Genomic DNA, 7,186 nt, shown 5'->3' with positions numbered 1-7,186 from the left:
CAGGGCCACAACCTCCATTTTTGACTATCAAGGGCATGTTTTGCCCACTCTGCCACCCTAATGCCCAGTTGATGTCCAGCTCCCCAAAGCGAGGGAGACGCCTTTCTGCTTCTTTTGTACCTCCAGGGTACCTGATGTAGCACGGGCTCTGCACACAATGGGCATTCCGAGGCCTGGGTAGACAACAGACCGATGATGCCACCAGCCAGAGAATCCTGGAAGCTCCAGGAAGGGAGAGGCACTTGCAGACCAAGGGTGTTGTGTACCACCAGAGTCTTTTCAGCAGCACCCCCCCCCCCCGCTTGTCTCAGTCCTAACTTGCTCAGGGAGAGCAGTGCCAAGGCCAGAGAGGGGAGCATCTCTAGGGTCTCCCCTCCCCCTCTCTACTGGGGCTTCGGAGTGCTCAGAGCTCATGAATAAAGCTAATATTGGAACTAGTCGTCTACTAGTTCGAGAGGGACTGTTGTCTGGATCGTTCTTTGCAGGGACAGATTGTGCCAATAGAATGCCCCAGGCCCCAGCTCTTTCTTGCGGCTGGCTCAAACCGAGGGCGTGCCCCCCCCCCCCCCCCGCCGCTCCACACCGCCTTTTTATGAGTCTCAGCTGATTTCCCTTGAGGGCCGCCCTCCTCGGCAGCCCCGCCCCTCACCAATCGGACTCCCTCACTGTACCTGGGCCCCGCCCCGACTGTCCTCAGGGGCGGGGCCAGCCCTAGGGCAAGCTGGGGCAGGAAGTGGTTGCAATTACACTCTCCCGCCCCGCACTGGCTGCCACTGCTGGAGCGACAGTGCTAACTCGGCCGGCCCCAAACGTCAGGGTAGGAGCTGGAAGAGGGCTCGGCCGGGGGCTCCTGCGCTGGAGCGAAGCTCGTTTCCTGAAGGAAGGGAGCTTCCAAGGCTGGGCAACGCTGGAAGCCTCAGTTGGCTGCTGGTCACATCCAAGGATGAAGGGAGGAGATCGTGGGTCTCCGTCCCCATCCCAGCATGGCAGCCACTAGGCACAATCGTCCCTTTTAAACCTGGCCACTAGCTAAAAGCAGCTTTTCCCTGCTGTTTGGGCCCCCTGCTTGCGACTGCCAGGACTGACGGCCCTGACCCCTCCTACCAGGGGAGGACAAGCTTTGATCCTCTACTGCTGCAAATCACCAGAGCACAGTGGCTTTATACCCCCTACTCCTCTTTAGTTGCTTGGGCATTCCCATCTGGGGCCAGCTCTGGGCCAGGTGGAGGGTGTGGCTGGTATGGCCCAAGCCATGTGCTAAATACCACGTAGAGAGAGGGATGGGGGAGTTTGAGAACGTTTGGCTGTGATGGCTTCAGAACAATCTGCGGTGGACTTTCACTGAGAGCATTTTTAGCTCGGCAAATTGGGGCTGCATTAGAGGAACGGCGGGAGAAGAGGGCTCAGTGAAGAGACTGGAGAAATGAAGGGGATATGGGAGTACGGGAGGGAATGGGGATGAGTGAACTAGTTAGGGTTTTAAAAAAACGGCCTAAAAACCCGGTGGATGCAATGGGGGCTCCTCTTTGCCCTTCACTAACATCTTTTCCTGCAAGACCCAGGCTCCTTCAGTATGTCTGCACCCTGCAAAGCCCGCACTCAGCCGTTGCCTTCCCAGCTTCAAAGCCCCATTTCACATCCTACTAAAAGCTTCATCACACCCTCCTTTCCTTGTTCAACTGAAAGTGCTCCTCTTCTCCCAGGCCAGGCCTGCCCAATCCGCTGAGGTGGTTGAGGGCTCATTTGGGGGCTACCCAAAGAAGAGGGTCTCCCCTGCTCACCCCAGCCATCCATCCTGGCAGGAGCCAAAGGCTTTGTGGCCCCGTTTGAGGGGCTACTGATCAACAGCCTTTTCCCATGGGCTTCCAGGCTCCCAAGAGACTGGGAAGCTGAGTCATAGGCAACTCCAGGCTCCACAGACAGCACAGCAAGAGAAAGAGGGAAGACAAAAAAGAAAAAGGTGCAAAAAGACAAACGGGGGGGCAGGTTCATTACCTGGGGAGCGGACTCTTAGCCCTGGCTTAGTCTTGCTTCACTCATACGTGGAGATCACAATCAGAAGATTGCCTCTGAATATGAAAGATGATGACAGGACACAGGATCAAATAAAGAAATAAGGATGGAGGTGTTTTGTAAACTAGTAAGTTCTATACAGATGTGAGGGATTACTATTATTATTGCTATGCATTATGAATTTTCATTTTGCTCCCATGGGTCTGGTTTATTCAATACTCTCCTTAATAGAGGAGCATGACACAGCCAGGTTAGCCTTGAGGCTTTTGAGGCCCTGAGTGAAGCAGTGTGTCTGTGTGTGTGTGTGTGTGTGTGTGTGTGTGTGTGTGTCTGTGTGTGTCTGTGTGTGTATGTGAGTGTGTGAGAGAGAAAGAGATCCAGAGACACAGAGGGAGGGAAATGGGAGGGAGCGACTGGGTGGAACCCCTTCCCTCAACATTTGCCCCTGGAAAGATAGGGTTATAATGAACAAGGAGCCATTTGAAGGGGAGAAGACCTCACAGATTACATGGCCAGGGAGAACTAGGAGACAAGTCTTGTTCGTCTCTGCACCCTCAACACCCAGAACAAGCTCCTTCTGAGCTCAAGTGCTCAATGTCTGCCCGTTGAATGACTGATGGAAAGGCTGCTGGAAGGAAAGAGCGATGGGTGTGCCCACGCTTCTGTCTCCTCTGCTGCCCTAGTGCTGACTGTGTGCAGATGAGTCTCAGCTCCTCCCTTCAGCTGTAGGAGCCATGTGCACCAGCCCAGTCCCCCGAGAGCTGATATGTCCCTGCAAGTCTGTGACAGTCACTGTACCCCTGATGTCTCTGCCACAACTAAGTGCCTGGTGTTCGGAGGCCCTGCACACAGCCAAGGCCACTTGCACCACACGTCATTGCTCTTTGAAGCTTCACAAGACCCTCCAGTCTCTTGCAAAGCCTCGGGACCATTCTGAACATCAATCAAAAAACAAATGGGGTCATGGATGGGGAAGCACTTTGTGACCAGCAAAGCCCCATACAAATGTAAGGGATTATTGCATTGCAGCTCAAAAAGAGCATTCCGACTCTTTGAGGGTTGTAGTTATTTGGATTTTGGCAAACAGGAGTTTACCACATTATAAAATGTGTGTGTGTGTGTGTGTGTGTGTGTGTGTGTGTGTTGGGGGGGCGTCTGCACAAGTGCATGTTCAGTGATAAGACCCACAGATAGAAACCTACTTGGCCAAGTAACACAAAGAGTCATTTAGACCATGCAGAGCCATACTGGTAAGTTAACAAGAATTCGAATTCCCTGGCCTTCTATCTTTTTCAATATGCTTCTATATAGGTGCTCTCATCAGATTCTCCCCACAACACTATGCCACTGTTAAGTCTCTGTGACTTGAGTTCAGTAGAATAAAGCACACAGTGAGCTCCGAGCAATCTACTTTTGAGACTTGCAGGCTCTGAGAACTTTGCCTGGGAGAAATTTTCAGGCAGAGAAAAACATGGTCTGTGTAGGTCCTGGCAGGGCGCTCCAGACCCATGCCAACTTCCCTCCATTCTCTGTCCCCACAGAGCAGCTCTACAATGCCTCCATAACGACCTCCACACCAAGAAGAAGGCTCTCTTTCAGTCAGTCATTCAATCAACAAACATGTTTTGAGTGCTTTCCCATCAGTTCCAGGCCTTCTGCTAGACCCTGGGGCTACAAAAATGAAGAAGCCTTCATTGCTCACCATTCACCTCTCGCCTCTCAAGCGACATGTTTTGTAGCATCTTTTCCCCTTCAAGGCTCTCCTTGATGTTCATTTTATTCTGCTGAGTGAAGCCAGGGCTAATGGTTTTGAATCCAGCCCTGGTTGTTCAGTCTCTGATTGGGCAACAAGGGGCCCCTTTGGAGAGGGCGGTGCTCAGAACATCAAATGGGGCTCTCAGACATGGGGCGCAAGTATCACAAACCTCCAGAGGAGATGCAAGCCTGACTCTTTTTTCTTTTTTTTGTCCACACCCTTGAAGAACCAGGAGAAAAATCATGCGATTAGCATTGTGTTGGAATAGCATTCTCACCTTGGGTTTTGTCAGAGCAGATGCTCTGCTCTGGGTCTGGAAATCCTCTCTGGTAAGTACAGCTTAGGCTGTCGCCTTTTGGTGGGGGTAGTTAAAGGGCTGTCTTATTGGTCCTCAGTACATGGCCATGTGCATCCTTGGTGGGGAAACTCTAATTAGTTAACTAGAACATTCAAACAGAATGCCTTCCTGGATTTTGGAATTTTCCAATTTAGTAACGGTTAACTTCCACCTCCTTTCTTGTTTAGCTTCTTGGTGTGGAAAACCTTTCTCACGTGCATGAGACCACTTTCTAGATTGTCAGTAGACTTTAATGAGCAACTCAATAGAACCTCTCTGTTGACTGGGTGTCTTGCAGGGATTTGCAACCAGTGGATCCCAAACTGGGGTCCCTGAACCCATAAAAGCCTGGGAGATAACAACGAATTGCGCTGGTATTTCATAAAGTCTAGTGAAACGTACCAGCATGAGGTTGCAGAGGTTAACTACAAGGGCAAGTGTTTTTGGCTTTGGCTGGAATTAAATGACCTCAGTGTGACTATCTTGGGCTGATCTGAAGTTCTGGCCCAATTTTGTATGTATCTGATACATTATTCAATGGAAAATTATTACTTTAAAATATATCCTGTTTAAGTAGATAAATATTTTGAGTACAGAGGGTTAAGAACACAGACTCTGGAACCAGACTGCCTGGATTCAGATACCGACTTCAAAACTTAGTAGCTGGGGGACTTCCTTGGTGGTGGAGTGGTTGGGAATCCGCCTGCCAATGCAGGGGACATGGGCTCGAGCCCTGGTCCGGGAAGATCCCACATGCCGCGGAGCAACTAAGTCCCTGAGCCACAACTACTGAGCCTGCGTTCTAGAGCCCACGTGCTGCAACTACTGAAGCCCATGCGCCTAGAGCCTGTGCTCTGCAACAAGAGAAGCCACTGCAATGAGAAGCCCACGCACCGCAAAGAAGAGTAGCCCCTGCTCGCCACAACTAGAGAAAGCTCGCGCGCAGCAATGAAGACCCAATGCAGACCCCTCCCAAAAAAACCAAAACAAAAACAAAACTTAGTAGCTGGGAATGGATAAACAAATTACGGCACATCCATACAACGGAGTATTATTCGGCCATAAAAAGGAATGAAGATACGTGCTACAATGCAGAGGAACCTTGAAAACTTGATACTGACCAGAAACTAAAAGCCACATATTATATGGTTTCACTTAAATGAAATATTCAGAATAGTTAAATCTGTAGAAACAGAAAGCAGATAGGAGGTTGCCAGAGTCTGGAGAGTGAAAGGGGAGCAACTGTTTAACAGGTGCAGAGTTTCATTTTGGGGTGATGAAAACATTTTGGAACTAGTTAGAGGTGGTGGTTGCACAATGTTGTGAATGTACTAAATGCCAGTGAATTGCACACTTTATTTTTTTTCAGTGTTGAATTTATTTTTAATGAAAACATTGATAAATATTTTCTAGATTTCTAATTTTTGAAATGGAATGTTTTTATAGAATATTTTGTTAGTTCAAAACACTTTAAAAATTTTTTAATTGAAGTATAGTTGATGTAGAATATTATATAAGTTACAGGTGTGCAATATAGTGATTCACAACTTTTAAAGGTTATACTACATTTATAGTTATAATAAAATATTGGCTATATTCTCTGTATTGTATAATATATCCTTGTAGCTTATTTTATACATAATAGTTTGTACATAATAGTTTTATAGAGCACTTGCTTATTCTTTTTACTGAAGTATAGTTAATTTACAATGTTTTGACAGTTTCAAGTGTACAGCAAGTGTATCTTCTATACACACACATATATATATTCTTTTTCAGATTCTTTTCCATTATAGGTTATTACAAGATATTGAGTATATAGTTCCCTGTGCTATACAGTAGGTCCTTGCTGTTTACCTATTTTACATATAGTAGTGTGTATGTGTTAATCCCAAACTCTTATCTCTCCCCCCACCCCAAATTGCACACTTTAAAATTGTTAATTTAGGGACTTCCCTGGTGGTCCAGTGGTTAAGACTCCGTGCTCCCACTGCAGAGGGTGTGGGTTCCATCCCTGGTTGGGGAACTAAGATCCCGCATGCTGTGTGGTGCGGCCAAAAAGTGAAATAAAATAAAATTATTACTTTATTTTATGTGAATTTGACCTCAGTTAAAAAAACCTACTAGCTGGGCGACTTTGGGCAAGTCACCGAACCTTTGTGGGCTTCAATTTCTTCATCTGTAAAAGGGGAAAAGAATAGTATTTACCTTATGGAGTTGTTAGGAGTATTTAAAGAGTAACTATTTGTAAAATCCTTTTTAAAAATATTTATTTATTTATTTTTATTTATTTGGCTGCATTTGGTCTTGGTTGTGGCACGCGGGATCTTCCATTGCAGCGCGTGGGCTTCTTTCTAGCTGTGGCGCACAGCTCAGTAGTTGTGGCACGCAGGCTTAGCTGTCCCACAGCATGTGGGATCTTAGTTCCCCGACCAGGGATCAAACCCGCATCCCCTGCATTGGAAGGCGGATTCTTAACCACTGGACCACCAGGGAAGTCCCTGTAAAATCCTAAAACAGTGTTTAGCACACACTAAGTGACATATAACTGTGTGTTTAAAATGGGGTCTATGAGGGGGAAAATAATGAAACCTTTGGTAGTGAAAAGTTTGGGGGTCTCTGGTGAAGATAAAAATAGAAAAAGTGCTCAATGTCTTTCAAAGGGTCATCTAAAAATCCTCTGGTTCCAACTTCCCGGTAGCGCTTGTTAGAAATTCAGAGTATGAGGCACCACCCCAGACCTATTCAATAAGACCCTGGGTTGGGAGGGTGTCTTGGAATCTGAATTCTGACAAGCTCCTCACTCCCCCCAAGTGATTATTGTGTATATTAAATTTGAGAAATTTTGGTGTGAGCAATTTTTTTTTTTCACGGTACGCGGGCCTCTCACTGTTGTGGCCTCTCCCGCTGCGGAGCACAGGCTCCAGAAGCACAGGCTCAGCGGCCATGGCTCACGGGTGCAGCCGCTCCACGGCATGTGGGATCTTCCCGGACCGGGGCACGAACCCGTGTCCCCTGCATCGGCAGGCGGACTCTCAACCACTGCGCCACCAGGGAAGCCCTGGTGTGAGCATTTAAAG

This window comes from Tursiops truncatus, chromosome X, assembly GCF_011762595.2.
Source record: "Tursiops truncatus isolate mTurTru1 chromosome X, mTurTru1.mat.Y, whole genome shotgun sequence".
NCBI lineage: Eukaryota > Metazoa > Chordata > Mammalia > Artiodactyla > Delphinidae > Tursiops > Tursiops truncatus.
The sequence above is the reverse complement of the archived record's forward strand: the minus strand, read 5'-3'. Positions refer to the sequence as shown.